General features: G+C 41.6%; 1 long non-coding RNA gene across 1 annotated transcript; it reads right to left on the reverse strand.

Moving 5' to 3' along the window:
- Nucleotides 1–1,243: 1,243 nt before the first annotated feature.
- LOC113972047 lies at nt 1,244–14,780 on the reverse strand. The gene is made up of 3 exons (XR_003535753.1): nt 14,441–14,780; nt 5,206–5,382; nt 1,244–1,321 (listed from the first exon to the last, which is right to left on the reverse strand). It is a non-coding gene; the product is annotated as an uncharacterized LOC113972047 (long non-coding RNA).
- Nucleotides 14,781–14,861: the final 81 nt, after the last annotated feature.

Below are 14,861 nucleotides of genomic sequence, written 5' to 3' on the forward strand. Positions count from 1 at the left end.
AGAGCTCAGGCAGACGGTGCAGGAGCCTGCTCGGCCTCTTCCCTGCTATATATTTTCTGAGAGCTAATAAAACACCAGTGCAATCACTCCTACCCGGAGGTCTGCCAGCCTCTACGGTGTCTGTGGAGCTGCAGCAATTGGTGTGTCATCACAGAGGCACTCGAGTCGCCTGCAAGGGAAAAGGCATCGTCTTTTGCACCAAAGTTTTAGTAACTCCCAGAGAGGCACTTAAAAAATCCCTGAAGTGACAGCTAACCTTGAACATGTGGCAGCCAAGGCCTGAGTGTCCAGCAGGAGCCCCTGGAAAAGGGATGGGCGTTGGGTTTAGTGTCCCATGCCCCATGAGGAGTCCTCAAGGCGACTTGTCTTGACCAAACACAAATCCACGAAGTGCTTTTAAAAATCTTCACCCTAAAATGCTGGTGAGGGGTTGCAGGGAGCAGCCTGCTATCTGTTTCCCTGGATGAGTGCACCAGCTGGAGTGGGGCATTGCTGGCATCAGGCCAGTCAGGATGAACTCAGACGGCGCACATGCCTTGGCAGACCCAGGCTGAGTTAACAGGTTACACCAGAATTCTACTTGGCTGTTGGGCTCCTTGCACAGCCCTCGGGAATGTAACACTATGTATCCTAGGAAGCCATCCAGTTGCCAGATACCAGGCAATACATCAGAAATGCAGCTGCTGGGCTTCCACATGTGCACAACAGCTGTCTGTGACCAACCTGGCAGATTTACATGTATGACTGACCATTTTAAAAGAGAAAAGAAGAAAAAAAAGAAAAAGGTAACTTAGAGCTGGGGCTCAGCAGTAGCAGGGGTAGGGGGGACAGACCAACTGGAAATGTTTCATTAAGTTTAAAAAAAAAGGAAAACAAAACAACCCCCCAAAAACTCCAACAATTTCGCACCAGAAGAGCACAAAGTGATAGTCTGGCACCTTTTCTGCAGCCTGTGGAAGCCCCTGCAGCCTATTTCCCTACTTTAAAATGGGAGAGGGCTTTCCATGCTAGGAGGTGGCTTCGCTTTGTTTTGGTTTGTCTTTTTTTTAATTGTTTCATTTCCTTTCCCCTTAACCATGATTAAAATGCAACATATGGCACAACTCTGAAAAAAAAACAACAAAAAAAACCCACAAAACCCCCAGCTAATGAAAAAAGACTTCAAGTTCCTGTACTATCCTCTGTTGTTTGCATTTAGTTCTGCTCTACTTTACTTTTCAGACCTCTACTTTCTATCACATATCTTTTTATATCCAGCACTTCTCAGGCAGCATTGCACTGGAAGTGTAAACTTTGGATTGTTACTCTTCTGGGAAGGTGCCTGTTTAAATAAAGAAGAGAAAAATGCTCTCTCACTGAGCCCCTAGACCTTCCTGCCAATGTTTGCAGCACAGCCTAAAGTGACCAAAACCAAAAATAGGCCTCACTTTCTGGCTGGTCAAAAAACCATCAAATACTTTCTTGATTCTTTCCCTGTTATTTAAGACTGGAATGTTCATTCACACGCCAGACCGAAGAATTTGTTTTTTAACAAATTTAACAGGAAGCCAGTTGGGAGGGTCAAAGCTGTAACTAATGTGCTCACACATAGTTGAGTAGGACTGTGGAACCATAAATTGCAGGACTGCAGGAAGGAATAGGAGCATGTTTTCCCTGGTTTGCTCTCACTGCCTCCTTAAGCACATTGCCACAAATAATCACATGAGCCTGGGTCTAGCCCCTTCTCAGGAAAGGCACCTCCACACCATCACACAGCTCACCCTCTGTAGTGTCATGCACAGAGAGCTTGCCTGGGTTCTGAGAGCAAGTGCTCCTTGAGAAGAAAGCAAAAAGTCATTTGGCTTCCTTGTAGGACTAACTTCTCTAAAACCCTGTGAGCAGTATAATGCAGAATTTTTTGATAGAACCAGCAAAATAAATTATGACAAACTATACATGTCTTGTACTCCTTGAGTGCAGGGATCAAAACTTTCAGTTTTTCAGGGATCTAGACTTTCAGTACAATTCAGTGTACAATTGCATTCCATCACAGTTAGAAGCAGTACTTGTTTTAGCAATAAAATCACATAATCTTTTATTCCTGAAACTGAGAAAAAAATTTAAATGGTATGGGACTATAAGTAAAGAGAAACAGTTGCAGGAGAGCTCCTTTCATCAGTATGATTCTGAAATAATATGCATACATTGGTGGCTGTCATTCATTCCAGTGACACTTTTAAAATGTACCAGAATAGCTCTATTCACAGGTGTTACCAGAGCAATGCCCATTTGCACTCTGAATATTTAGTAAGGGAGCATTAAGACTTCATGTTTTTATACTTATAGCTACCTATTTTTAATGGGACTGTGTACCTAGAACTTAATGAAAAAATCTAAATATAATGTCAATGTGATTTAAAAATATGCACTGCATCTTTTAAGTTGACATTTCAATTAAAAATAAATAAGATCCAGTTATATGGTGATACTGTGCTAAGATTGCATTTTTACCAGTCAAGTTTCATTCTTACTCAAAGTGACAGATTTCTCTAAGATAGACAGAGCCAGGAAGTTCAGTCCTCCGGCCACTCAAACCAGGAAAATATAATTAAGAGTGCATTTAAACACTTCCCAAAATTGGGACATCACATTTTATGGATAAATGTATTTCACAGAATCATTAAGGTTGGAAAAGACCTCCAAGATCATCAAGTCCAACCACTGACCAAACACAACCACATCAGCTAAACCATAGCAATAAGTGCCATGTCCAGTTGTTTCTTGAACACTTCCAGGGATGTAACTACCTTTCAGGTAGTTGTAGAGAGCAATAAGGGCTCCCCTGAGCCTCCTTTTCTCCAAAGTAAACAACCCCAGCTCCCTCAGCTGCTCCTCATAGGACTTACCCTCCAGACCCTTTCCCAGTCCCATTGCCCTTCTCCGGACACGCTCCAGCACCTCAGTATCTTTCCTGCAGTGAGAGTAGCTTGGTGAGCTCTTCCATCAGCTCCCTCAGAACCCTTGGATGAATCCCATCTGGTCCCGTAGACCTGTGAGTGTCTAAGTGGCACAGCAGGAAACTAAATTTAAGACTGGAATGTCTTAAGACCCCCCTCCTGGATTGCAGGGGGTCTATTCTGCTCCCCATCCCTCTCTACCAGCTCAGGGGGCAGCTGCCCTGGGGATAACCAGTCAAAGAAGGCATAAAGTACCTCAGCATTTTCCTCATTCTTGGTTACAATGTTCCCCTCCACATCCAATAAAGGATGGTGATTTTCCTTGGATCTCCTTTTGTTGTTAACGTATTTATAAAAACACTTTTTATTATATTTCACAGCAGTGGCCAGATTGAGTTCTAGCTTTCTCTCTACGTGACTTAACAACACCCTTGTACCCTTTTCTGAGTTGTCTGCCCCATCTTCCAAAGGTCATAAATTCTTTTTCCCTCCCCAAGTTCCAGCAAAAGTTCCCTATTCAACCAGGCTGATGGTGTTCCCCGTTGTCACATTTTTACTTTCCTGTGGATAGTCTATTAAAGCTAATAACTGCATATTAAATTTTAATTCACATCCAATTTTAACAGGAAAACAATGCCACGTGCCCTGCAAAAGTTTATTGTACACATCTACATGTGTGTACCTACCATCTGAAGCTCTTCCAAGTACCTGCTTTAACTTGGTTGCAGCAGCTCTGCTTTACAACAGTGAGCTGACCTGTGTGCTCAGCTCAGCTTGTGTAACAAGGAATTAAATAGGGAAAAAAGCATCCAATCATGTTTTCTTCTAAGAGCTATTTGGTTAATTAAGGTCCCTTTGCTGCTGCCATAGTAATCACATCTGACGTATCCCTAACGAGACTGCACAAGACATAAGTACTTATGATACAGAGGCAGGACTGAGCTGTTGTCACCAACTCTGATCTTTTCTTTAAAACTACTCATATCTTCAGCACCTTGTTGTTCCACAAGTTACACGTAAACCCAGTATGTAAGAAGTACTTTGTTTGCTGCAGTCATACATGAAATTACCCCACACTGCTTGCACTGCAAAAACAGCTCCTGATTAGCCTTCCCCAAGCTATTTTATGGGTGCCTTGAGCCAGATGGTCTCACGCCGTTTGCTCTCACCACAAGCAGAGGCCACTCCATACTTGTGAACATCACTGTTATCCTCCTCTGGCCCTCTCCACTTACATGAAAAGCTCATTCTGCTCACAGTTCACCTCCATGACTGGTAAAAGGGTTGGCCCTGCTAGCTGAACCCATTAATTTCTCAATTCCAACCAGTATCTTGCTCTCAGGGTAAATGCTACTGACTAAACTTCAGGAGAAAGAATAATTAAAAAAAAAAAGTCCATAAATTGGGATTGCTCAGAGGTTTCTTCCAGCAGAATGTTTTGCTGTCACAGACAAGCTTTAAAAGACACAGGAATTTCCTCTGGGGCAGAATTTGTGGCTCCTGACAATAAGCACTACTGCCCATCTTTTAACCGACTACCCTTGGATTTGGTTCCCAAATTCCCATACACAGAGAGTTTTTCTTGAGCAATCTGTAGAAACTGGACATTTTCCATCAGGATTTTTGATTCTGTCACTGTAACAAGCCTGTTCCTCAACTTTTATATTTGCAATTGGCACCACAAGTCACATAAGTGTTGTCATTAGTTTTTTGTCACCTAATTAATAACTTGTCAAGATCCAAGCTCTCATTTGGTGGTAGATACTTCAAGAATCCTCCACATTTAGAGAGCCAAAACAAAACAGGTGGGGTATGTTGCTGTACAGTTCAGAAAATGTTTCCCATTTAACTTTTTTAGCTTCCTAGGCTAGTCTAAGAGAGGAACAAAGACACCTAACTTTTACTTTTAATGACCAAATGAAAATAAATATCACCTAAAACTGTCACTGGCAGTCAAGGAAAGGCCAGGACTCTGAAGTATCCAGTGGGAATGTTTCCTAGCTGCCCTAGGCCTGCATGGTTCAAAGCTTGCTCTTGGCACTGCCAAATGACCAGGGACTACCTCCTCCCAAGTCACCTGCCAATTCATGACAGGCCAAAAACTCAAAAGAAATCCCTTAGCTCTGCAGCTCTTTGTAGAAACCTCAAAAAGAAAGGCTATTTACCTCTAATTCCTCTGAGATCTCCTGTCTGTACGTATGTTGACATTGAATTTACTGTGCAAACACTGAAAGCCAGAGAACTTCCACCCCTGCAGAAGTGCACATACCTTGTCTTCTCTTGCTCTATTCTTTCTGTGGGTGTGTCCAGTTTCTCACTTGTTGTAACAAGTTGCAATGTCCTAACAAACTCAGATCAATTATCTTGCTTCCGCAGTAAGACTGCCAAGTCTCTCACATCTTCTCATCACAGTCTTTCTGAGGGGGACTTTCTGAAGACTTCTTTCCTGTTAACAAAAAAAAAAAAAAAGGCAAAAAGCATCTGCAACACCCAATAGCACAATTAATATTGTTAGTCAAGTGAAATCTGAAATCTTATACCATCCCAAGGAAGCATTCAACTTGCATTCTGATGGTAGCCTTGTTTACTCTTCCTTCCTGGCAATAAACAAGACAACCAATGAAGAAAGCTACCCTCAAGGAAAGATTCCCTGCCACCTCTTTCAAAGGTCTTTGAAAGATCTCCCGGGAAGGTGGGAAACCTCCTACCCACAGACACAAGCCAGAGTCTGCTGCTAGGCAGAGGAAGAAAGTCTCACCCTTTTCAACTCCAGCAGGCAGTCTGGGACACTGGGCAGAGACAGCCCAAGATAAGGCAGCAGCCTGTCCACACACCATCATCTGCCCACACCAATACATCTTGAGGCTTTCTTGGTAATTAGCAGTTTCTCTTACTAATGGACAATCAAGCTGTGCTGGAGCCCATCCAGTCTTTGGCTCATTAAAGGGAGGACCTGAGATTGGCAATAAAACTCCCTAGGAATCGGGAGGCAGGAGTTTGAGACTCTAATCAAAGACCTGCAGGAGGGCCTGAAACCAACCCTTTCTCACCAGGAAGCTCAATATGGCTGTGCCCTGATGGAGCCTTCAGGTTGTTTTGGACATGAGCGGTGTCAGAAAATAGAATAATGCAGCTTAACTAGAAAACAGGTATTGCATCCTCTGTGTCTCACAGGCTGGTCCTGAAGGAAGTGTTTTTTCTTAATTTATAAGGCATGGAAGTTAACCTCAAGGTACTTCCAGTTCAAAATATGGTTCTTTTTTCCTGATAATGATCAAAGAGTGCACTGTAATTCAAACCCACATCCTGGAAAGGTGAACAGCATACAGACACACCAACTGCTCAGGGCGCCTGCTTCCAGTGATCTACCCTCCTCCTTGCAGATGTCAGAAGTATATATGAAGAAATAATGTCAGAAGATGAACACCTTCTTTAAGTAATTATCCATCCTCATCCCCTGCCTGCACATCTTGTTTTGTCTGTGCTGCCACTGTATCATATACCCCTTCAACTATACATGATTTCTTTAACTCAAAACATGAATTAATGCAAGCACACTAAATACCATGGTGTGGTGACTTTTTTTAACACATTAAAAATAAGAACAATATTTTCTTTCTTTCTTGCAGGAAGAAACAGCAGACAACCCATGTCAGCAGCCAAATTAAAAAAAATCTTTCTGAACAAAAGGTGTTCTTTTCTAGAGACTTGGGCTAAGTCATCACCTCCAGATTTAACGGACTGCAGCTTCTTCAGCTTTTGGGAAATACAATTTGGCAGTCTGCAGAGGAAGATTTATTTTTATTTACACACATCTATAAATAAAGACTCCATACTGTAGCATCAGCCAGTCAGATGCACGATAGAAGTTCACCTTCTTCTGAAGAGAAACAGTCAGGATTATAGTGTGGATCATTTTCTGACTGCAGCTGAAAAATGCATCTTCCTTTATCTACCAGTGGTGAAGAGGACTGCACCTGTCAGGTGCCTCTCACTGCCAGGACTGCAGCCTGCCCTCTCAGGCAGAAGTCAGAAGACAATGATGCAAAGATACTGAGGGGAAGGAAATGAAAGAGAAGAGCCTTGCAAAGGTGGGACTTTGCCCTTAGTAATTAAAAGTAGCATGGATTTCAAACCAGCTCTAACAGCTTTCCATCTACAGACAGAAGGAAGGAAAAGGGGAACAATACACAGTACAATTCACTGCCAAAAAGATTGTAGAAATACACCTTCATGAGAATCTTAAAGTATGAACAAAAGGAATCTTGAGGGATGGATAGTTTTAGCAAGGCCAAATCACGTAAACAAAAGATATCAAGGAAAAAAAACCAGGGAGGTGGGGGGGAGCAGGAGGGGTCCAAATGGATTTAAATCTATTTTGGGCTACAGAAAACAGGTTTGCTGACTAAGCGCAATGCCTTGAACTACTTAACCACAAACAAGCCTCTTGAAAAAAAGTTATGCCTGTAAAGTTATTCACACAATAGCTGGGACTCCTAATTTTTCCAGCCCTGTATCTTCTCCAGCTACAAAACATTTTATATCCCCAGTAGTTCTTGCCCATCGCAAAGCAGTGAAAAAGCCCTTGTCAAGAACAAATCAGAAGTGCAGAACCTCGAAGGAATTGGACCAGAGACAATCAATTTAGGATTCTGCTCACCATTTTGTTTAGCACGTTTTCCCTGGTTCTGAGTAGCCCAATATGCTTCTGAAGGACCATGGAGCAGTTTCACGTATTGAGGAGGGTAAAAAAAAAGATGGTAACAAGTGGTTGTTCGTTTTACCTTCGCTGTAAATCTGAGGACAAAACACAGGGCACCACATCAATTCCAAACAAGTGCAGGCAGATATACAGCGTGCTGCTTGCCCCGATCAAGCCACAGAGCAGCAGGAAAAAAATAAGGCTCTCTAGCAAGACATAAAAATACTCAAATTTGCTGTAAGTAGAAGTCCAGTTTTAAGGATGTCTGAACTCTCCTAACTCCAGAAAAACATCACCACTACCTAGACAGAGTAAGCCAACCCACAGATCCCAAACAGCTCTACAGCAGATGCAGATTTCAGCTGGTAATGTGAGCAGCATTTTGAGGAGCAGTGTAATGCAAGGCTATTCACCAAGACTGGGAAAAACCCCCACACATTCAAATCAGCTCAAACTGAATCTTTGATAGAGGCAACATGACAGCTGTATATTGATGAGGTTTTAGAGAGAAATAAAGAATTTGAGGAAGTACAACTGCCCCCATGTAAACTATCCAGGAACATAAAGTTTACACAGTAGGCAATCTAATCACCAATGCTGTGATTGCTTTGCTGTAAGTCCAGAAGACTGGGTGAGTGACCACAAAATCTGTGGGTTGTTTCATGTCATGCTTGGTGTTAAAATACTATACGTTTTGACAGATGAGGAAAGTTGAGGACTGACAGCTATTTCCCTAACTCTTGGAAAGGATTCATAAAAAGAGGCACCACAAAGCCATCTGATGCCAGAAAATACAAACCACATAGACCTTGAAACCTCCCTTTCTGCCAAAAGAACTCAAGCTTTGCACTGCCCAGGAGCATGAACTGACTCTCTCTCTCTCTAAAGGGATCATTTGTCTCTTTTTTTGTAGGATGTTTTACTCAGGTCTCTTTAGAGTCCCCTAGTAGGGGAGGCAGATGTACTCAATGCTGAAATTATGGAGCCATCAGCATTTGCCATGAATTATTTGGCATCAATCACAAGAGACTTTTTTCTCTCTCTCTCTCCTTGAAAGTACACAGTTTTTCCTATGTGGGACTCTTTGACTATATCTGGCTGACTTGATCATTGGGAAGAATGATCACAGGATGTCAGATCAAGCACCAAACACTAACATTTACAATTCAATCTCTGATCAATCAACTTTGTTCCTGAAAACTTAACTGTGGTTTAAAAAAAAACAACAAAAAAAAACCCCAACAAAAAACAAACCTCAAAAACTCTGAGTCCACTAGAAAATAGTTAAACAGATTAATTAGTAAAAAAAAAACCAAACAAAAAAGCAACAACAACAACACAACCACAAAAAACATCCCACAATTCAGTACAAATAACAAACTAGACAGAGGCAGGGAACATCTACATTGTTTTTTCAAAGCAATAACTATTATGACTGTACCTCTGAGAATCAAACAGAGCAAGCTCTCCAGTGTTTTGACCTCCAGAAGGTCATGTTCACAAGTCAGTGACCGTAAGAGCCAAGCTGGCATTCCCATGCCCACAACAACAGATCCAATTACTTCAACCAACATGCATTAAAAAGCAAATACAGCACATAAAGCTCCCATTGTTTCCTTAATTCAAATACGTATATCCACAGCAACAAAGAGGAGAGAACACTCTTGCCATTTCTGTATCTTACCCATGCTCTGCTTCTTTACTTTCCTTACACATTTTGTTTTCCACCTTTTCTTCCCCTTGTATTTACTTGTTTGGAGACACTTACTTCACCCAAACTCAAACTAAAACGGGGCTGAGTACATTGATTTGATACCTATTTGCTTTGTGAATGTTGTTCTTCTCACCATTATTCACTGCAATACTTCAGATTTGGCTAAGACAAAATACCATTTTGTTCCTCTCTCAACTGTAGATACAGATTCAGGCGCTCAGTAAAAAAATAAATTTGTTTCATACTTACTACTTTTGAATTTGCTAAATAACCTAGCAGTTCAAATAATTCATTTTGAGAAGAAACAGAAACCTTCAGTAAGTACACTGCTGAAGTAATAAAGTTCAAAGGGGATCAACAGCATTTTATAAAAAGCAGATTAAGATAAAAATTTACAAGATCCAACAATAACTACCAAATATCCTATCCCCCAAGGTCATCTGAGGAATGGCTGGGACCGAATCTCAATGAAAACCCCTTCACAAGTATTCAGCATCCTCTACCCTGTCCCACTGGGTGGACACTAGGTTTGCCTTCCTCCCTGGAAGGCCTGAGACCATCACCAAATCTGGCAGCTCTGTGGGCTCCCACGCTTGCACCTCAGCTCCTGCAGCACCCAGGTATGACAGCACTGCCTGTGTCTCACACAACACAGGGACAATGTTGCCACCAAAATCCTCCATCACCTCTGTATTCTCCTCGGGCAGGCAGAGCTCTGCTCAGTGGCTTCCAAGTGGCAGAGGAGAGTGTCCCGGCTGCTGCCTGTGGGCCCAGGAACACGCACTGGTCACAGCAGAGGAGCTGTGCTGACCTGAAAGGGGAGCTGAACAGGCAGCTTTATGTGGCTGCTAATCAGGAGGCTACTTATGCCTACTTTGTAAATGTCCCTATTTACTTTAAATAAAGCTGTGTTAGAAGAGCCAAAACAAAAATACCTATCTGGAGTGTAGTAGACAAAACTTAGTGTGAAAGTGATATTGCTGCAGAAAAATACGATGTAGCCCATTTTGCAAGGTCGCTAAATTATGTATTATTAAGGGCAGTATACAGTGACCTATTAATATATCTAGAGCCCTTTGTTACCCTATTATCAATAACAAACCTTCTGTACTATTTCAGGAAATGACCTTTCTCCACAGCATGGTGTAGCATGAGCCGGGAACCTCCTGGGCTGTAATTCCAGCCCCACCATTGACTTGCTGCATGATGAGGAAAAGTTGCTTTAACCTCCCAGGTGCTGTTTCTTTTTCTGTAAAGTTGTTGTGACATTCACCTACCTCTGAGCTCAGTGGACTGCCTTACTCAGTTCAAATATTTGAGCAGAGCTCTGAGGATGCAAAATGCCAGATCAGCATGACACACTGCTACAGCTGCTTAAAGATTTTAACACAACAGAAATTCAGCTGCAGCTGGAAGAACATATTGTGCAGAGCTACAAGATTCCTCTTTCACAGGTGAGAACTTACAGCCACCAGCTTTAGGCTACAAGTCACCACCAAGTAACATTTAACTTGTCACAGTGATTTCAGCTACAGAGTTTCTCGACACACAAGAAAGAAAATCTCAGTACTTGTTGACACCTCCATGGCAGCAGAATTTGGGGAAATGTTAACAATCCACATAATGGCAAAGGATACACCTAAAATAACAGCATACAGAGACCATAGGATGAGAATTACTGGGACAAGTGGAATGCACAGTGGATACTCAGTTGATGCAGTCTGGGACATTTCAAATGTCAAAAAAATAAAAGCTGGGTTATAGGAAGTTACAGAGATTAAAAAAATAGAGTAGAGACTGTAACAACACCAGCTCTTTCTCTTTCTCTCTCTCTAAATAAATAAAAGTCATGTCTAAATGAAGTCATTCTGAAAACATGAATTATTTCATATGCATATTTCACTTGCTTTAGCAGAATATTCCCAGGCTTGAACCCCTCAAATCGCAGTAACAGGTGGGAAACATTTACAAATTACAGGAATGTGCATAAGAACACAGTAAAACTATAGGAAGCCTATATTTCCAACTTAAAAAAAACCAATCACATAACTCTTTTCCGAGGGGCAGAGATCAATTTGTTTTCAACATTTCAGTTCTCTCCTGCCTCACTACAAAAGAAAAGTCTAAATACCAAGAGTATTTGAGAGTTGTCTAATAACTCTCTTTAATAATTTCACCAATGGCTTCCAAATAAAATTTACTTTGTGGCTTGAAACCCATCCTGCTGGAGGAAATTCCATTCCTCCAGTCTGTTGTAATTGACAGCACAACTCAAATTCCTAAATCTGCATCCCTAATTCTTCAGAAATAAAGTGAGTTTCACAGCATGGAAGACTTAACCTGAAAGCCACAACACCTCACCTTATGTGAGGAAGTTCCCAGGGTGAACACTATTCTTCCATCACAATGATCCTCAAATGCCCTCAAAAACTCCTTAACTATTATTTAAAAAGCACTTTGTTTTAGAGACAGATAGTAATATATTTGACATGGATGTTCAAGCATGGCATGATTCAAGTTTTATAAGAGTTAAATTATTGCAGTTACTGAAATCCACGTTTGATTTTAATATTTCATATGTCTCTACTGACAGATTTCATTTACTGATCCTAATTAGCAGTGCTCAGAGACAGCTTTTTCAGGTTCTTCAGACTGAACTATGGCAAAATTTTAGACCTGGACATGGATACTTGGATATACAGAAAACAAAGGACAGGAAAACGCATTACTTAGTGGTTGAGTATAAGTGTTAGGAAACAAAGGGGGGCATTCCCTCTCTTGGGCAGAAAGCTCTGACTGAGCGGAACACCTTGATGTGAACACACAGGTCCTGATGGCCACTTTTGCTGCTAAAACTTATTCCTGCAACAGCTTTTTTTTTTTACTCATGTACTTCATCAAAAAAAGTTGAAATTCCATCCATGGCCCAAGACCAGTGGGGGATGAAAGGCCAAGGAGGCCTTTTGCCAGTGTATTACAGCCCGCCCTGAGGCGGGGCACCGGCATCCCGGAGGCAGCGGAGGTACCGCGCCGAAGGGCCGAGCGCTGCTGTACAGCACCATCTAAGGGCTCTCTATAGGTACTGCTGAGGGGACCTGTGGACTGAGCCCTATGGACTGCGGCTGAGATCCACGCACGGGAATGCGGCTGCTCCCAGCCGGGCTCCCGGTCACACTCACTGCCCTCACACCGCTGTCGTCATAGCAAAAATCTCTGAGCAATTGATTCCACCGCTGCTTCATCAAGAACCATCTGGGAAATTAAGTTACCCAGAAGCTGGCTGAGGAATAATTTTCAGAATAACAGGATTTATCTTTGGCACCGGCAGCAATTTGTTTCTCTCTTAGGCAACGTCTTGGAGCACAAACAAAGTGGTTTATTATTAACACTTTAGATTTAGGCACAGGAGGAGAGAAAATGTTATGGCTTTTAGATTTAGAAACTAAAAAACAAGACTAGCCTTAATTCTATCCAGCTTGCGCAATATTTAAATATCTGTTTCAGCTTTTCAATGCAAAATTCTTTTTCTTCATAATTTATACAAGCCTTTCTCATAAAAATCTCTTCTTCTGGGGTGATTTTGTCATGCAGTCTATATGAGGAAGTGCCACACTAGCCTGAGGATCCCTTTAGTCCAGCCTTAATCTCTAAGAGGAACCAAGAGAGAAAAAAGAAAAATTATGAAACCAAAAGCATTCAAACTGTTCCACAGAAATGCCTTTGCACTTCAGATTCAAATGTTCAAAAATGTTAGATGATAGCTATCCAGACCAGACTAATTCACAGGATCTGTGCGTGTCTCCACAGCAATGTTTTCTAAGATGAAAGAACTGGCAATGGGCCGAACAGAATTATTTTAATTACTCCAGTTTCCCTCTGAAATTTCCTGTTTCATTGCATATGGAATTTACCACACCAAAAATGGAAAACTGACTCATCTAATGGGACAAAACTCAGCCATAGCCTGTGTTCCAGGACCCTTATTCAATCACCTGTAAGGCACATGCTCAAATGCTGACCTTTCCCCTGACCTCGGGGCGTGGAGGGTCAGTAGCATTTCTAATATAAGAAAGTGCACAGCAAGGAATTGCATGTGGTGGAAATGGGTGTGTGGAGCAGCGTCTTCCAGCTAAACTGAAAGCCACGCGCATTTTGAAAGACATGAAACCAGGACTTTCAACACATGATAATTCAAAATAACTTGAATAATAATCCAAATACCAAAATAATCTTGGTACAGAAATAAAGCATTCAGTGGCTTTTAAGTTGTCCTAGTGCTGTACAGCGGACATGGTCTGCCCAGTTGTTGCAGATGTGGAAATGACAGCACCAAAGAGTCCCACAGTAAAGACTTTTTCACTTATAAGAGAATGCCACATTCTAATAGATAATGAAAAAGAAAACCAAAGGATGACAGTATTTGATTTACTTACAGTTTGAAACATTAATTTTCAAATCTGCTCGGGTTCTATTTTCACTGCATGCAGAAAGAACCAGTCAGGTTACAAGTGCTACATCACAGCACTTAAAAACAACAAAAAGGGTTTTTTTACTTTTACTGAAACTGTTTTTCATCTGTAGCTCTTGTCCTATGTTCCCTACTTCTGTAAATCAGAAGTTAAGAGAGTGGCTTCAGTTACTTGTTTTGAGTCCTGCAGATATCAAATATAGCAGCTGTTGTTCAGTGAAGACAGACAAATCATATTCACAGCTCAAAATAAAGAAATCCTGTTTTGGTGAACACAATTTGCTCTGTTCAGCAAGCAAGGGTGTGAAAAGTCATTCCTCCTAGTCCAGTTAGACTAACAATGTACAGTTTGAAATTAAGGTGAAACAAGCAACTTACTCTTTGCACTTATTTTACAGGCTCTGATCAAATGAAAAGATTTGATCAGACAAAAAACACATAGTGCAGATCCCTAATCATTTCCAAACACATTCAATAACCCTCCTAGTTCACTTTGTGAAATCCCTTCTAAAAGACGTAAACCAGGAAATTCTTAGCACCCTAATTTCCTTTTCCTCTATGGATTATTTTGCCTACCCTAAAATACTTGGAAAGCTTCTCTAAATAAGAATAAACCTTACTGTGATGGCTGAAGTCTGTTTCTCCTTCCATGAGAGGAGGGTCTGACACCACAGTCTGGGAACCGGCTCAGCTCTTTTTCCCGAAAAATGGCAGGATACATCTTAGCATGGTTGCCTTGTCTCTAAACTTCCCATCTTCCACATCTTCCTAGGATGGTGCCTGCTTTATTCTAAGATTTGATGAGAGAGAGAAGGAAGACCAGAGGGCAAAGGTAACAAAGAGGTCAAGAAGAGACGGTTTCCCTCAGATGCTGCTAACAGACACCGAGCAACAGTTTCACACGACTTCAGAACCCCTTGTTCCCTGCTGGTGATCTCTGTCCAAGCCTGGGTTCACCAAGGTTACAGGAAAAGAAAAGGTTGTACTTTTGTTGATCAACGCTGCTAGGCAACGAGCAATGGGCCATAAAAAACCCTGACA

The sequence above is a fragment of the Neopelma chrysocephalum genome, unplaced genomic scaffold (genome assembly GCF_003984885.1).
Source record: "Neopelma chrysocephalum unplaced genomic scaffold, ASM398488v2 Primary Assembly neopelma1_88, whole genome shotgun sequence".
NCBI lineage: Eukaryota > Metazoa > Chordata > Aves > Passeriformes > Pipridae > Neopelma > Neopelma chrysocephalum.